Source organism: Kogia breviceps, chromosome 1, assembly GCF_026419965.1.
Source record: "Kogia breviceps isolate mKogBre1 chromosome 1, mKogBre1 haplotype 1, whole genome shotgun sequence".
Lineage (NCBI taxonomy): Eukaryota > Metazoa > Chordata > Mammalia > Artiodactyla > Physeteridae > Kogia > Kogia breviceps.
The window spans coordinates 46,621,866-46,637,085 of record NC_081310.1 but is presented as its reverse complement, the minus strand read 5'-3'; the positions used below and the strand labels follow the sequence as shown (position 1 = coordinate 46,637,085).

The following is a 15,220-nucleotide window of genomic DNA, read 5'->3' as shown; positions in this document are numbered from 1 at the left end:
TGATCACTTGGTTAAACTCCAACCTTAAAAGTCACCTAGGAAAGGTAGTGCTGTTGACTGCAAGAGAGAATGGAATTGGGCACTAGCTCACTACAACCCTATCAGCACAGTTCAAGATGAGCAAACAAATAAACCAAAAACTAAAACTGAAGGTTTTTAAGTCCCTATTGATTGGTATCCACCTCACCCTACCCATCTGGCCTCTAGACTTTTTGCCTATGTGTAATCAGAGGGCTCCAGGTGTGCTCCAATGACCTGGTGACCCATGAGAAAGAGCAGTTGTGTTTGCTCAACATGGCATCACAGGTGCATCAGTGAAACCAGATGAGGACATCTGTGCTTTGCAGCAAGAGGCTTTTTGGCTGAATTTGGAGATCTCCATATATCACCCCCGTCATCAGCTTTGGTAAAACCAAATTCTCATCTTCTCTTGAAACCCAATATATATACTTTCCCTGGAACTGTCTCTGCAAACTCACTGAGTTCTCCTGAAGGGAGAAGTAAGACAAAAAGCTTTTGGTTTGGGTTTTTCCACACCCATATTGAACAATAAGTAGATCTTCCAACATGGCACACATCTTATTGGACTCCTCCAGAGTAGACATAAAGTCTATTTTATTCCTATCTTTTCAACATCTTGGGATGGGACTTAGATTGTTTGCACCCAATCTATAAATATCTGAGGACTGCTGTATGGAAAAGTCCTCTGTATTATAGTTACTTCTTCACTTATTAAATGGATACTTACTGAGTATCTACAATGCTAGAGGCACTAAGGGGGTGAGTACACTTGGGCAACCAGTCCCCTTTCTATCAATGAATATCTATTTAGCCTTTGGGCAACCAATCTTCTTTCTATCAATGGATATCTATTTAGCCTTGTCTCCTCTCCTTCATGCTAGTGAAATTAAAAGAATAAATACATTTTTAATTATAGAATAGCAATCAGAAGCATGGACTCTGAGAAAGATAAAGAGGAGTTTGAATCCTGGCTCAGACACTGAATAGCTACATGTTCTTGGGCAAGTCCCTTAATTTATTTAAGCTTTGATTAAGATAAGAATAATAGTTACAACCACCTCATAGGTTTTTTGGCAAGGATTAAGTGGGATCAGATGACAATTTCATCTTGTCCTAAATTAGAGGCATGTCTGGATTTGAAGGAGCCAGAGGCTTGTTTCTTAACTGTACCTTCAGTGAATATAGACAGCATTCCTTCCAGATCTCAGGTCTTTCCTACTGGTTCTTTGTGGCCTGTGTGCTTTGCATCTAATGACTCATACCTCCACCTACTCCAGAGGACTGTCCTTAGCTTTCTAGAGCTTCTTGGTTTATATACTGGTTATCCAATGGCTGATTTTGTGGAGTATGAAAGGCCAGATTTCTGGTCCTGAGAAGGGACAAACTCTGAGGCTGTAATTTATGCTGCTGATCTCCCTGTGGGTTTAGATTGAAGCTGGAACTTTTCCTGGTCACACTCTTGCTTAACTACCACTGATTCTCTGTTCTTACAAGTGATTTATTCTACTTCCTTATCAGTTTCTCCTGGAAACTTCCCTAATAAGTTAGTTGCATATGAATCCTCACTTCAGGGTCTGTGAGCCTGACCTAAGATGGTCCTTACTGTCATACACAAACTAAAGTAAAAGTTTCCCTGGGCAGTAGTTGGATTTGGGATGAGAACAGATATAGCCATTAAGTGGAGCAGTATATATATTTGGGAGTGGCTGCCTGTTTTTCTATAAAGCAATTCCCAAATGAGCTCAAGATTTAACAAAAAAGTATTCTGATAGTGGCACAAATTGTTCCATTCAACAAACGATTGCTAAGCTCCTATCATGTGCCAGACACTCTACAAACTAAGCTGTGCCTGGGTTCCTGACCCACAGAAACTGTGAAATAATAAATGTACATATATATATATATATATATATATATGATACTACATTTGGGGATAATTTATTACACAGCAACAGGTACCTAATACAAAAAGCAAGGAGGTCTATTTGTTTGAAGTGAAGTGATCCAGGGGAAGAGCAGTAGGAAAGGAAGTCAGAGAAGTAACAGTGTTGCGTGGGGGGAATCAGACCTCATCTGTCAAGACTGATGTGGTAGGTTTGATTCAGTAGGGTTAGAGTTTGGGCATCTTCATGACTTTAAAACCTCTGCAGGTGATGGTGCAGTCATGGTTGAAGAGCAATGAGAAGAGGAATGGTACTCGTGTTGTGATGACAACACCAGGAGTGAGCTTCACTGTATTGCAGTCCAGGACAGTTGGTGATTGGAGTCATCCGTATCATATTTATCAGCAAAAAGGACTCAAAATTTAAATGATTTTAGATGATGAGTTTGTGAAAACATCACTGAATGCAAAAAGCCCAAGTGTTTAATTTTGTATGCTTCAGTTGTTCCTCCAGATGAACAAACAAAATGAAAAGAGATACTCCTTTTATTCCTATTTCTTTCTCCTACCTTGCCACCTTCCTCTTTATAGGAATATCCTCCTTTGGTTGAAAGCTCCCCTGAAGTTGACTGTGCCAGTTTCCTCATCACATTCTGCAAGGTCATACCCTATTCCTAGATCTCTTCATTATTTTTTCAATTTCCTTTGATCCACATCAGTTATTTCTTCCAAATGCTCTCCAGATCTAGAATGCAGCCTTCTTTGACTATGTCAGGTCCTTGATGAATCCTCTAAGAGCAAATAAAACACACTGAAGGTTTGGAAATCAAGGAATATATGCCTGTGTGAATACCAAGAAAGATTTTCTTGAGAGGAAAAAGGGTTACCCTATAGGGCATAATAGGAGTTAATAGATATTAATACTATGTCATTATAATTGTGATAGTTCTACAAATATTAACTAATCCTTTTTGAGAACCATTAAGAATTTGCCATAGCCTCTCTTAATTATCTTCCTGAAATAGTCTCCTCTCTAAACGTTCTCACCCTTAATTTTGATAATTCTTACCCATCTTTCCAGTTTCATCAAAAATATCACAACCTCTGGGAAGCCTTCCCTAGCTATCATGATTGGATTAAGTATTTCAGTTTGTACCTCCCCAGCACCCTGTACTTCCCCAGCATGACCCTTACCATACTTTAGCTTTTCAATTTCTATCTCCTCCCTCCAAGACTCTGAGCAATTTGAGAGGAGAGACCATGCTTAGATTGCTTAGTTTGGTTTCTTAGAGTCAAGCACCTTGCCTGACACCTAGTAGATGATTGAAAAGTCTGTTGCAGCTGTGTTGGGGGAGATCATTGAGAGGAGGTAACCTCTGCTTGGCCTGTGAGCTGGACCTGAACAATCAGAGGCTCCTGTCCTTGGAATGCATGTCCCACCTGCTATTCCCACACTAGCAGTCATTTCAAGGATAGCCTTGAGAGGGTAAGATGTTGTTGAGACCATCTGAACAGAATATATAACTGACCTTAGTTAAGATTCTGGCAAGTGTGGGCCAAGATCTACTCATCTTGCAGCCACCCAAGATAAGCCTCATACGTATGTTCTCTTGCTTATTAAAAGTGCCACGTACCAATCTAGAGTGTTATACCTCTTTGGTCCCCCCTTGCTCTCAGAGTATGGAGACCAGTTTTGAGTCTTTCCCAGGGAACTCCCGAAGTTGCACACCAAAAGGTAAAGACTTTCTTATAGCCCAGTGCCAGGCTCTTTACATAGTTGTCTTTTAAAATATTATAACAACTCTCCACATATTACATATTAGTCCCCACTGTGCAGAAAAAGAAATGGTGACCCCAAATGGCTAAATGAGTCAAGTTTTTATAAAACTTGGCAGAGTTAGGATGGGAGTCAGGACTGTCAGACTCTAAAACTTTGAACCACTACCTTAGACTTCCTCTTATAGGAGACTTCCTGTAAGTCATTGGGAAAGTCAGTGGAATTAACCGTTAGGTTTTATATCTGTGTGACAGCGGAGCCATGACCCCACTTCTTTTTTTTAAAAAAAATAAGTTTTATTTATTTATTTATTTTTGGCTGCATTGGGTCTTCTTTTCTGTGCGTGGGCTTTCTCCAGTTGCGGCGAGCGGGGGCCACTCTTCATCGCGGTTCGCGGGCCTCTCACTGTCGCGGCCTCTCCCGTTGCGGAGCACATGCTCCAGACGCGCAGGCTCAGTAGCTGTGGCTCACGGGCCTAGCCGCTCCGCGGCATGTGAGATATTCCCGGACCGGGGCACAAACCTGTGTCCCCTGCACTGGCAGGCGGACTCTTAACCACTGCGCCACCAGGGAAGCCCAACCCCACTTCTGAGGTTGAGATCTTAGCTTGCTAAATGCCAGTTTAAAGGGTCTGATGCAGTTACTGTTGTTGCCCCTTCTCTCTGCTTAAGATGCAGCCTAGCCCTGACTGCTACTCCTGGCATTATTCTTTCATTCATTCATTCACTTACTTTCTTAAATTCAATAGATGCTTGCTTAATGCCCACTATATACAGGCATTTGACTAGGTACTGGGGCCCCTAAGATGAAGAGCCACAAGACCTGCCCTCAAGGAACTTATATTTTGGTAGGAGGAGTCAGGTAGAAATAAATAAGTGCAATGGATTTCCACAGTGGATAGTTAACCTTTGTAGGTTTTGCCTGCCCTGGAAGTAGCATTTCAGTTTTTCTTTATGGAAATACTTCTCTGTTAGTTCATGTGTATCATATGGGTCTGAACCAGTGGTTTGCAAGCAAAAGACACAGGCCTAGCCAAGCAGAGCCTTCGAAAGTCTGGTCACATCAGTTGTTTGAGGATGGGGCATGTTTCAGGACAGGGCAGGATGGGGCATGAGAGCCCCATTCAGAACGCTGATTAAACTCTCAGGGAGGAAACATCTTCTTTCTGCTTGGGTTGCTAGAAAAGTAAGATGCAGCTGGGGACCTACTCCCAGAGAAATTTTGTCTGTGACAGAAGCCAACTCAGAAGAAAGTAGAGTCAAGAGGTAGAAAAAAAGACAGAGTCCTGATGATGTTGTTTGAGCACTTGCTGCATTATTCTTATTGACTTAAATTGCTTTCAGTTGGGTTTTTATTTACTGCAATATAAAGAGGCATGACATAAAGGGCTAGGGTGGAGGAGAATAAAAGATCACATGGTCTTTCAAGATAACAGAAATGACCTTGAGCTTATTCTACAATTTGTATAGGTTAACAAATGTCCATGGATGCTAAGTCAAATTTGAAAAGAATAGCAAAGAAGAAGAGTCATCCTACCAGATATGAAACACAGTAAGCCATAGTAATAAAAAAAATAAGTAGTGAAAGCAAGTAAAAGCAAAAAGTAGTGTGAGGAAAAGAATAGGAAAATAAATCCATGGAATGGAACAAAGAATTAAAAGTAGACCCATGTTTATTTGGAAACCTGGCATATGATAGATGTGGCACCACAAATGTATATGTCATTGGATTGTTTAATATATGGTATTAAGGCAATAAGGCCACTATATGGAAAAAAGTAAGACAGATTCCTGGGACTTTCCTGGTAGCACAGTGGATAAGACTCTACGCTTCCAATACAGGGGGCCCAGGTTCGATCCCTGGTCGGGAAACTAGATCCCACATGCATGCTGCAACTAAGAGTTTGCATGCCGCAACTAAGGAGCCAGTGAGCTGTAACTAAGGAGCCCGCCTGCCTCAACTAAGACCCAGTGCAACCAAATAAATAAATAGATATATTTTTTTAAAAAAAGACAGATTCCTATATGACACTAAAAATTAATCTTCTAGAAGGATCAAAGACCTAAATGTGAATGGGATTGTAAAGCTACTGGGAAAGAATGTCTTTGTGAGTTTGGAGTGAGGGAGGTCTTTTAAAATAAGACCACCAAAGCACAATTCATAAGGCAAATAGTTGATGTATTTGACTACAACAAATTAGGAGAGTTATCTTCAATGAATGCACCATAGATCAAGTTAATAGACTGGTAATGACTGGGAGAAGATATTTTCATTAACCAATATAACAATAAGGGACAGATATCTAGATTAGAACAGGAATTCTTACAATTCAGTAAGACAGATTGGGGAACTCAATGGAAAATGTTCAAAAACAGGAATAGATAATTCACACAAGGGGGGGATCTGAATAGTTAACAAGTATATGAACATTTGCTCAAATTCAAAAATCAAAGATATGCAAATTACAATAACAATAAAATACTATTTTATACTCAATGGAATAGCAAAAATTAGAAATATTGGTGAGGAGTTGGGGACACTAGAACTCATGCTCTGCTGGTGAAATGTACATTGGTACAGTCATTCTGGAGAATAACCTGGAAGCCCCTAGCTAAAGTGATGTTTGTGGGTATACCTTATGACCCAGGAACCCTAGGCCCGAGCACATACCCCAGAGAAATGTTCACGCATTACCGGAAGGGGGAATGTACAAAGATAGTCATAAGAGCTTTGTTTACGGAGGCAGAGAGCTACAGCCATGAAAGAGGAGAATGAAAGAAAGTAAGAAACACAAGGAAATTTCCAGCATAATACCACCTAAGTCTATTTAAAACACATACACACACCTCACACTGTATATTTTTCGAAGATAACCCTCCTCATATGCATACATAAAGAACATAGATATACACATAAATCCATGTACACATATACATGTATCTCTGTCTATATCAAACACATTAATGTGGGTGCCTTTAGGGTGGAAGAGGGGCTAAAAAGAAAGAGAAAGAGAGGGAAATGTGACTACAATCAGGTATAAAAGGAGAATAATAAAATAAAATATGAGAGAAGCCCTGCACGTACTGATAGTGATAGTGTGCTGTGAACTGGAGGGTATAATCAACTCAACTCTCTAAGTACATCAGGTTCAAAATAAAATTACAATTAAAATTTAAAATTAGAAATGCCTTAGGTGAGGAGAGGGTCAAGAATATTTCACATGAGCTCTAGTCTCATTCTACCTGGGAGTAGCATGTGACCTTAACTGTCCTTAAAGTGACATGGAGTAGATATTGTATTCTTCCAATTACCTCTCTGTGCAGCAAGAGTGAAATTAGATCTAAGCTATAAACCATTTTCCATGCTTTAAAAAGTAACACAATATGAACTTGGGGTTTTTGCTACTAGGATTAGATAGAAAGCAATTTCTATTTTTTTAAAAAGCAAACAACTTGTTGAAAATCAGTATGTTTACTGTCTAAAATCTTTGGCCTGAAATCAATGCTTCTGATTTCGTAGGAACCTGCAGTTTGGGGTTTCCTAAAATATTCAGTGGTATGCAAGTTTTGGCTTTCCTCATTTGCATATGTAAATTGTACTGTTTTCCTCCAGGTTCGAGATAAAACAGTCACACATCATGAAGAAAACTATTGGGTTCTAAATTATATCTAACATTCCTTTCTGGTTTTTGTACCCTGAGCCTAAATCAAACATATTCTCATAGGACACATATACCTTTTTGTTACGTGAGACAAATCCAAACACACCATCCCTTTTCAGCCATGAAATAAACTTTACAAACACACAAGCAACATGAGGCTCAAGGACCTAGCAAACTGTATCGAAGTGTTGTTCTGGGAACTCAAGGACTTTATTTTTCTTGTTCTTTGCTGTATCCCTGTGCCTTTCATAACACCTGGAACATAGTAGGTACTCAACAAATATTTGTGGGATGAGTGAATATGCAAATGAACTCACACACACACTCACACACACACTCACACACACACACACCTATTTTTCTTTGGTCTGCAACCAACTGTCACGATTCATTTTTTCTTTCGTTTCTCCCTTTGAAAAAGTTAGCCAGTCAACAAGCTCTTTACTAAAACATCTTAATGTACTGACATCTGTGAGAGTTGAGCGGGAGAATAAAAAGGAATTACAGAATATAGTTCTCATGGCTGAGAAACTTATGATCTAATAGGGCAAATACATATGAGAAACACATGAGAATAAGAACAGGAAGTGTTTTAGCACTACAGAACACTGCTTGGAAATTTATGAGAAAGAGACAGAGCTGGTGGATGTCTAGGAAATGGGGGTGGGGAGGGGGGGGGGTGACACAACCTCCCAGCTGGCCTATACAAAGCACGGGCCTCCCAGCACAGTCTGAAGCTTTGGGGGCATGGAGGAGTTTGTTGGGAGAGCTGGCCTGGGGCAGGATCTTCACAAAGGTTTTCTTGGGGAACCAGAGTTTGAGCAAGTCACTGGTGGAGGCCTCACTGTTCTAACCAGCTACTAATGAGAAACTGGCTCTTTGATGCCAGGAGAGGCTGCTGAGGAGGCACAAGTACTTAATGGGTTTCAACTGAGCTTCTGCAGACACATCCTCTAAGAAGTGGAAAACTCCGTTCCAGACCCGAGGAGGCCAAAAGGGTGCCCATATACGTGAACAGGCAAATTGTGGCCAAAAAAGCCAATAACACAAGGATGGAAACCCTCAGCTTTGCGTCCAGGGAAAGCTTGGTTTAGCAATCACTGTGAGCGAGTGGAACCAGCTCAATCAACGTCAGCAATCTGAAGACATCTGGTCTTTATTTTTGGACTTTTGTACACTGAGGAGGATTATGGTTATACGACGTAGAGGCCATTTAGCTTTGTCAATCTACAGAATTTCTTATAATAGGAATCTCTCACACTTAGAATAGAAACTTGTTCTCCAAAGTCACCTTGAGAGTTTCAAATATTAACTCTTTATCCCCCAGAGTGACAGTCTGAGGGACATTACTTTCAAGAGACGTTTTTAATAGGGAAATTGAGTCTGGAGTAGATATGTATTTTGCCAAAGGGTAACCTATTAGTCGGGTGGAGCCCCCAGGAACTTCAACATCCCATGACTGCCAAAAGTAATGCTTCTGTTCCATTGGCCTTCATTTCTTCTCTCTGCTTTGCCTTATCTTCTGACTTTTGTTTATCTTTAGTCATCCCCTAGCTGGGGCTAATCTAGAAAAAGTTATTAGTCTGGAAGTCATTGATAGTCCAGTATTCACTTTCCACACATTGCCCTTCATATCTTTTGGCCAAGGACCTGGTGCCTCCCCCAAGCCCACTTAGGTCTCTCGTCTTCCTCTACTTCTTCCACCCTCCTGCCCCCATGATTCCTGACCTTCCTTACTTCCGCTGTTAATACCTGTGTTGAGTTCCATTGCCCAGGGCTCTAATAGGTGACTGGCTATTTTAGACAATTTATTTGTAGCAAAGTTGTTAATGGCCTAAAAATGGCTCAGAGGCTTCCTCCACCAGATAACATTTACATTTTCATTGGGAATTTCAATGTCAAAGAAGTCAATGGAGCATTCCTGCACCTTGGCAGTCTTCACTCTTGATTTTCTTCCGTCTGGCTGCCCACTGAACTCACCTGCAGCGCTGGCACCTGCTCTCAGACTGTGGCTCCTGCAAGCTGGTTGGGCTTCTCTTTTTCTCATTTCAGTGTTTTCAGTTTATGTGGTGTTTTTCAATATTCTAGGAGCAAAGGACACAAGAAAAGCCAGGTAACAGGAAGAAGGAGAAGGAACATCGCACATTGAATAAAGGGCCAGGGCCCCAGGCTGAGGTATTCACGCTGTGGAGAGGCCCACTGGGTACCAAGGGTATTGCAGTCCATTAAAAACAAATCCATAGGCTTTTTAAAAATGCATTTTCAACTTAATACAGCAGGAGCAGCCACTCTGCCGTGCAATTCCTGAGGATTTATCGCTGGTTGGGGTTAATGGTTTGAGGTGTTATTTCTTTCTGTGCTTCATTAATCCCCAGGAAGCGCCTGTGCTGAGGTGGCTGTTTGGCTTGGGCTGGCCACAGAGACACCCCCGTGCCTACTCCAGCTCCACGGTGGTGGCCAGCTCTCAGCTCCGGCTCAGCTTTTTGTCTGTACCAGTGTGTCCCTTCCAGCCTTGGCTAGTGACCCGCACAATGGCTTGGGCTCTAGGTAAGTTTCAGGACAGATGGCAGACATCCTTCTTAGATACTGGCTTCCATGGTACGACTCAATCCTGGCCTCACCACCTCCTACATCTCAGAAAGTTTGAAAAATACAAAATTGTCCCTGTCTGAAAAAAGGAGGGTGAGTGCAACTCTCCTCATGTCGTGGGTGACAGAGGAGACTGGTTGATGGAGGGGGCAGAACTGGAAATGGGGGGCAGAGGCTCTCAGCAGCACACCACGCTTTCTGATGACCAGAACTTATTACACTTTGGGGGAAAAAAAATCATAGCTTTTCAGAGGCCACAGTGTTTATAAAGTATTCTGTATCCTTCTGTCCTACCTCTTTCTCTTCCACCAACATTAATTGAGCACTTCTTTCTGAGGTGCTAATGTATATTTTGGGGACACACCAGGACCAAGAATGACAGGGTTCCTGTCTTCAGGTTTTCTACACTCTAGTGTGTCTTTGGGACATGTGTGAGAGGGCCTGACAATACTCAAACATTTGGTCTTTTTACAGCCCTGTGACTCAGGCAGGACAGGTATGCCTATACCCATTTCATAAATGGGAGAGCTGAACCTTTGAAGAAGTCATGTGACCTGTTTCAGGTGAACTGGCTTATGCATTCATTTGCTCATCTCTCAGATTTATTGAGGGCCTGCTGTGTTCCAGATCATCTCCTGGGCTTTTGAGATGTAAAGATGTCTAGGGAATGAGCCTTGCCTTCCAGGGCTCACAGTGTAATAGAGAAAGAGCCACAGAAACACCTTTGAATCTAGTAACTGCTATAATGAAGCCTGCACTTGCAAAGTGGGGCCTTGCATGAAGAAGCCCCAAGTCTGCCTGAGGAAGTCAGTGGAGCAGGAGACAGAGCTGGGCTCAGACACAAGGCGAGGGCCCCCTCCTGGTGGCAGAGTGAAGAGAACGTGCTCGATAACATTTGTTGCATTGAATTGAGCCAGCCCTTCAAGGTCTGGCTTCACTCTTTTTTTTTTTTAAGAAACTATTTCATTATTTATTTTTTTATTTTTATTATTTTTTAAAATTTTATTTATCTTTGACTGTGTTGAGTCTTCATTGCTGTGTGCGGGCTTTCTTTAGTTGTGGCGAGCAGGGGCTACTCTGCTTTGTGGTGTGCTTCTCCTTGCTGTGGCTTCTCTTGTTGCGGAGCACAGGCTCTAGGCGCACGGGCTTCAGTAGTTGTGGCTCATGGGCTTAGTTGCTCCGCGGCATGTGGGATCTCCCCAGGCCAGAGATCGAACCCATGTCCCTTGCATTGGCAGGCGGATTCTTAACCACTGTGCCACCAGAGAAGTCCCACTCTCTTGTTTAAACAAGGGTCCCAGGCCATTGGAAATCCTATATTTTCATTCAGCAAAAAACCCTCTTCTCGTTCTAAACTGAAATAAAAATTGCTAATTCTACTTTTGGTCAGGCTTCCTGCTTTTATGTGATTAATTAAAACCTGAGTAGCTGCTAAACAGCAAGACAAATGGCAAATTATTTGTATCTTATTTATTAAGGCAAAATGTCCAGCAATTCCTGCAAGGGTCTGCTGCCTCCCCCCTCATCTTTCTTGCATCCCTTCCCTGCCTCTGTTAGACTGCTACCCAACGCCCACCATAGCAATGTCGAAGAAGCCAGAGAGCAAACCCAGGAAACCTGGGTTCATGTCCTGGGCCCACCATTAGCTAAAGTTCTGACCTTGGGTAGATCCCTTCATCTCTTGGTGTCTCAGTTTCCTAAGCTACAAACGGGAATATAATATACCTGTCCTACCGTATACCATGAGTCCTTCTGAGGATTAAATGGGCTCCAATACGTGGCAGAGATTAAGAAGGAGCAAAACTCTTAGGACATGTTAGGGGACATCACTACTATTACTACAGCACATCTGCTGACTGAGGAGGATGCTAGACATTTGCTAACTTGGCTTGGTTTCTGATGTGAGCAAGGGGGTGTTAGACGTCTCATATTTCTTTAGCATTCGAGAGCTGGGATGTGGCCCTGGCAACTGAGAGCAAGCATCCTTTTTAGCATTCTCCCTGTCCAAGGGTCAGGTTCCCACTTAGAGGCTCAGTTTCCCCAGTCTAATAAATTGTAACAAATTGTCTCATTTTTCCCTGATAAGTGATGACCCCTGGCTGCCTTGTCTCCTTTTGGGCTGCAACGGCTTCCACGAGCTGGCAACTCCAGTTCTCCTGGGCTTGGGCCAGGCCTGGGTGGGAAGACCGTGAAGGAGATTAGAATGAGGGTTATCCACATCCTCTGCAGGCACCCTCTCATATTCAGTGTCTGCTTGGCGGCATTAAAGGCAGAGGGGACGCTGAGGATGGGCATGTAGGGGGTGCAGGAAGGAAAAGATGGGTAGGGAGAGTTCTGTTGCCAAGCTTGAAGTGTTATAAGAGGAAAAGTGGGTTGAGGGGAAAAGCAGAGAGGGAGGATATAATAGAGCCAAATATCTTATTTGAACAGATGAAAGAGTATTTATTTCTTTTGTAGATAGAGTGATCATGTTATCCAGATCAAAAACCATGACTGTGGACTATGATCAAAAAGGTATATTTACGACAACAGGAGGAAGTATAGTTCAAATATAGGCTGTCTTGGAAAATTCTGGAAGAGTGCTTCCGTCTATCTATGACCTCATATCCTCTTATAACTTCAAAACCTTGCTGAGTGCAGTTTTGCTATGAGGTGCAATTGGGAGTTTTGTGTTTGGGATCCTCCTTTCTTTACTTTCAACAAATATTTATTGAGCACCTATAGTGTGTGGGGGGTAGGGCCAGCTTCATGGGTTTGAGATCTATTTAGTTGCACTTAGGAAGGCTCTGTGCTTGGTTTAGCGTACTACTGCTGTTGTCTTGAAATTTTGTAATATTTCTTGAACACATGGTCCCGAATTTTCATTTTGCACTGTCCCCATAGGGTACCATATTAGGTGCTGGAGATATAAAGATGAAAAGATACAGGCCTTTCCCAAAATTTCTCCCTGGCTGTCACCAGCCTGCTGCCTAGGCAACACCCCAGGTGCTGGACAGAGCTTTCCACACCGTCATCTGCTAAACACTGTCCTAGCTAACTGGACCTTTGAAAAGTTCCTTCTTAATTAATTCACTATAAAACATTACAAATTACATAAACGTGTTTCTTGTTATAACAGTGGTTGAAATCACTGTATAAAATTTGAACTATGCAGAAAAATATAAGGAAGAAAACATAATCTATGAGCCTATCACTCATATGCAACGGTCATCTCTGGGTGTTGGGATATTAGATATTTTCCATTTTAATTATTCCTATTTATATTTTTAACTAAAATTAGGATCCTACTGTGTTTGCAATTTTGTAATCCTGCGTTTTCACTTAAAATTCCATTTCTTGCCATTTCCCATGTCATTAAATAATTTCCAAAGATATGGTGTTTTATGTTGGTAGCCTTCTATCACATGGACATGTCATGATATATTTTCTTCCTTTTTGGGGACACCTAGGTTGTTTCCAGTTTTTTGCTGGGGTGAATGTCACCTGAATGAACATCCTTGTGTGTAAATCTTTGTCTGCTTCTTTGGTTATTTTCTCTGGATAAATTTCAAAAAGCAGAATTACAGGTTAAAGGGTATGCAGAGTCACATATACAAATTGCTGGCAATTTTTACTCTCACCAGTAAGTGACTGAGAGGACTTATTTCACAAGTCTTTCAATACTGCCTAATTTTATTTTCCAAAATTGTTGTCAGGGTTTACAGGTAACAGCATTTCTTTGATTACTTATTAGATTGAATATATTTTTCATATAATTTTTAGACACATATATGCCTCTTTTATAAATTATCTAAATCACATCTTTACTCATTATCTTATCAGAGTGCTCCTTTTTTTTTGTATCTATAAGTTAGTTATCTATTAACTACCTTAGTTTTTTTTTTAATGTATTAGGGAACATGCAGAATTAGAGGGGCTTCCCTGGTGGCACAGTGGTTGAGAGTCTGCCTGCCGACGCAGGGGACATGGGTTCATTCCCCGGTCCGGGAAGATCCCACATGCTGCGGAGTGGCTGGGCCCGTGAGCCATGGCCACTGAGCTCCGCAATGGGAGAGGCCCCAACAGTTGAGAGGCCCACGTACCGCAGAAAAAAAAAAAAAAGAAAAAAAAGAATTAGTTAGATATGAGTGGCTAATAACAAATGCATATTTAACATGTTATTCCTGCCAAAGATTACTGTTAATAATTCTTTGAACTTAAACAATTATTTTCTCTCTAAAACTTTAGTGATGTGCATTATGAAAATGAGTTACTGTGAAGGAAGTGAAATTCTTATAATTGTAAGAATTTCTTTAAAGGCTGAATGAACATCCACCAACAGTGACGTGGAGGGAATTCTTCCACTAGGTGAGAGGTTGGACTGACTGGGTGATGTCCAATCATTTTTTATTCTTTTTCTCCAATTTTAAGGGTAAAATTTCAAGTATCAATGCCTGTCTGGCTAGGGCCCTTCCAGTTCTAATCTATGAGTAGTTACCTCCAGGTACGTTCAGGCCGTCCTGGGTCAAATCCCATTAAATAACATTAATATCCCATTAAATAACTATACTATCCGAGATATAATGCGATTAAGTTCCCAGTGGTATCATCAAGGGGACCACACTTCAGTATTATGGGGTGTCAAAAAGAAGGACTCTTAGGAGGGCTGTGGAAATCAGGGAAGTCCTCATGGATGGAGGGAGCCTTGAGTGAATGGATCTGTGCAGTAGAGAGGGGTGTGAAGGCTTTCCAGGTGCAGAAAACAACAATGTGACTTGAGGGCTATGAACCTGGCCTAGGTGGGGCCCTGTATGTTTGTCACCAGTCAAGTCAGGGCAAAAGGGGATTGGTCACCTTGGGAAGTCAAAAATTCCTTGCTACATGAAGTATGAAGATTGTTTCCAGAACTAAGGGCAACTCCAGTTGGGGATTCCACAGTACAATCCTGGTTGTTAGGCTTATCTGTTTTGCTTAGAAATTCTAGATTAAGTCTTGTAGCTCTGAGGCCTTGGAAGTCTAGTCATTTCTGAATCAACCTAAGAGAGCTGAGGGGTTTTCTCTTCCTTTCCTTTCCCAGTTGTTTCCTCCTGATCATCTATCCACATTGTTAAAAGTGTTGGCGGGTTACTTCACTCTGTAAGACAGACTCCAGGTCCATCCATCTCACTACAAATAACTCAATTTCTTTTATTTTTATGGCTGAGTAATATCCCATTGTATATTTGTGCCACATCTTCTTTATCTATTCATCCGATGATGGACACTTAGGTAGCTTCCATGTCCTGGCTATTGTAAATAGAGCTGCAATGAA

At 41.6% G+C, this 15,220-nt stretch overlaps 1 long non-coding RNA gene across 1 annotated transcript in view; it reads left to right on the top strand.

Annotated features, from left to right (window-relative positions):
• Positions 1-9,771, top strand: part of LOC136793493 (uncharacterized) — a 67,566-nt gene extending 57,795 nt beyond the window's left edge. The window contains exon 4 of the long non-coding RNA XR_010838791.1: positions 9,717-9,771. This is a non-coding gene — a long non-coding RNA (uncharacterized lncRNA). The remainder of the gene's footprint in view (positions 1-9,716) is intronic.
• The last annotated feature ends 5,449 nt before the right edge of the window (positions 9,772-15,220 follow it).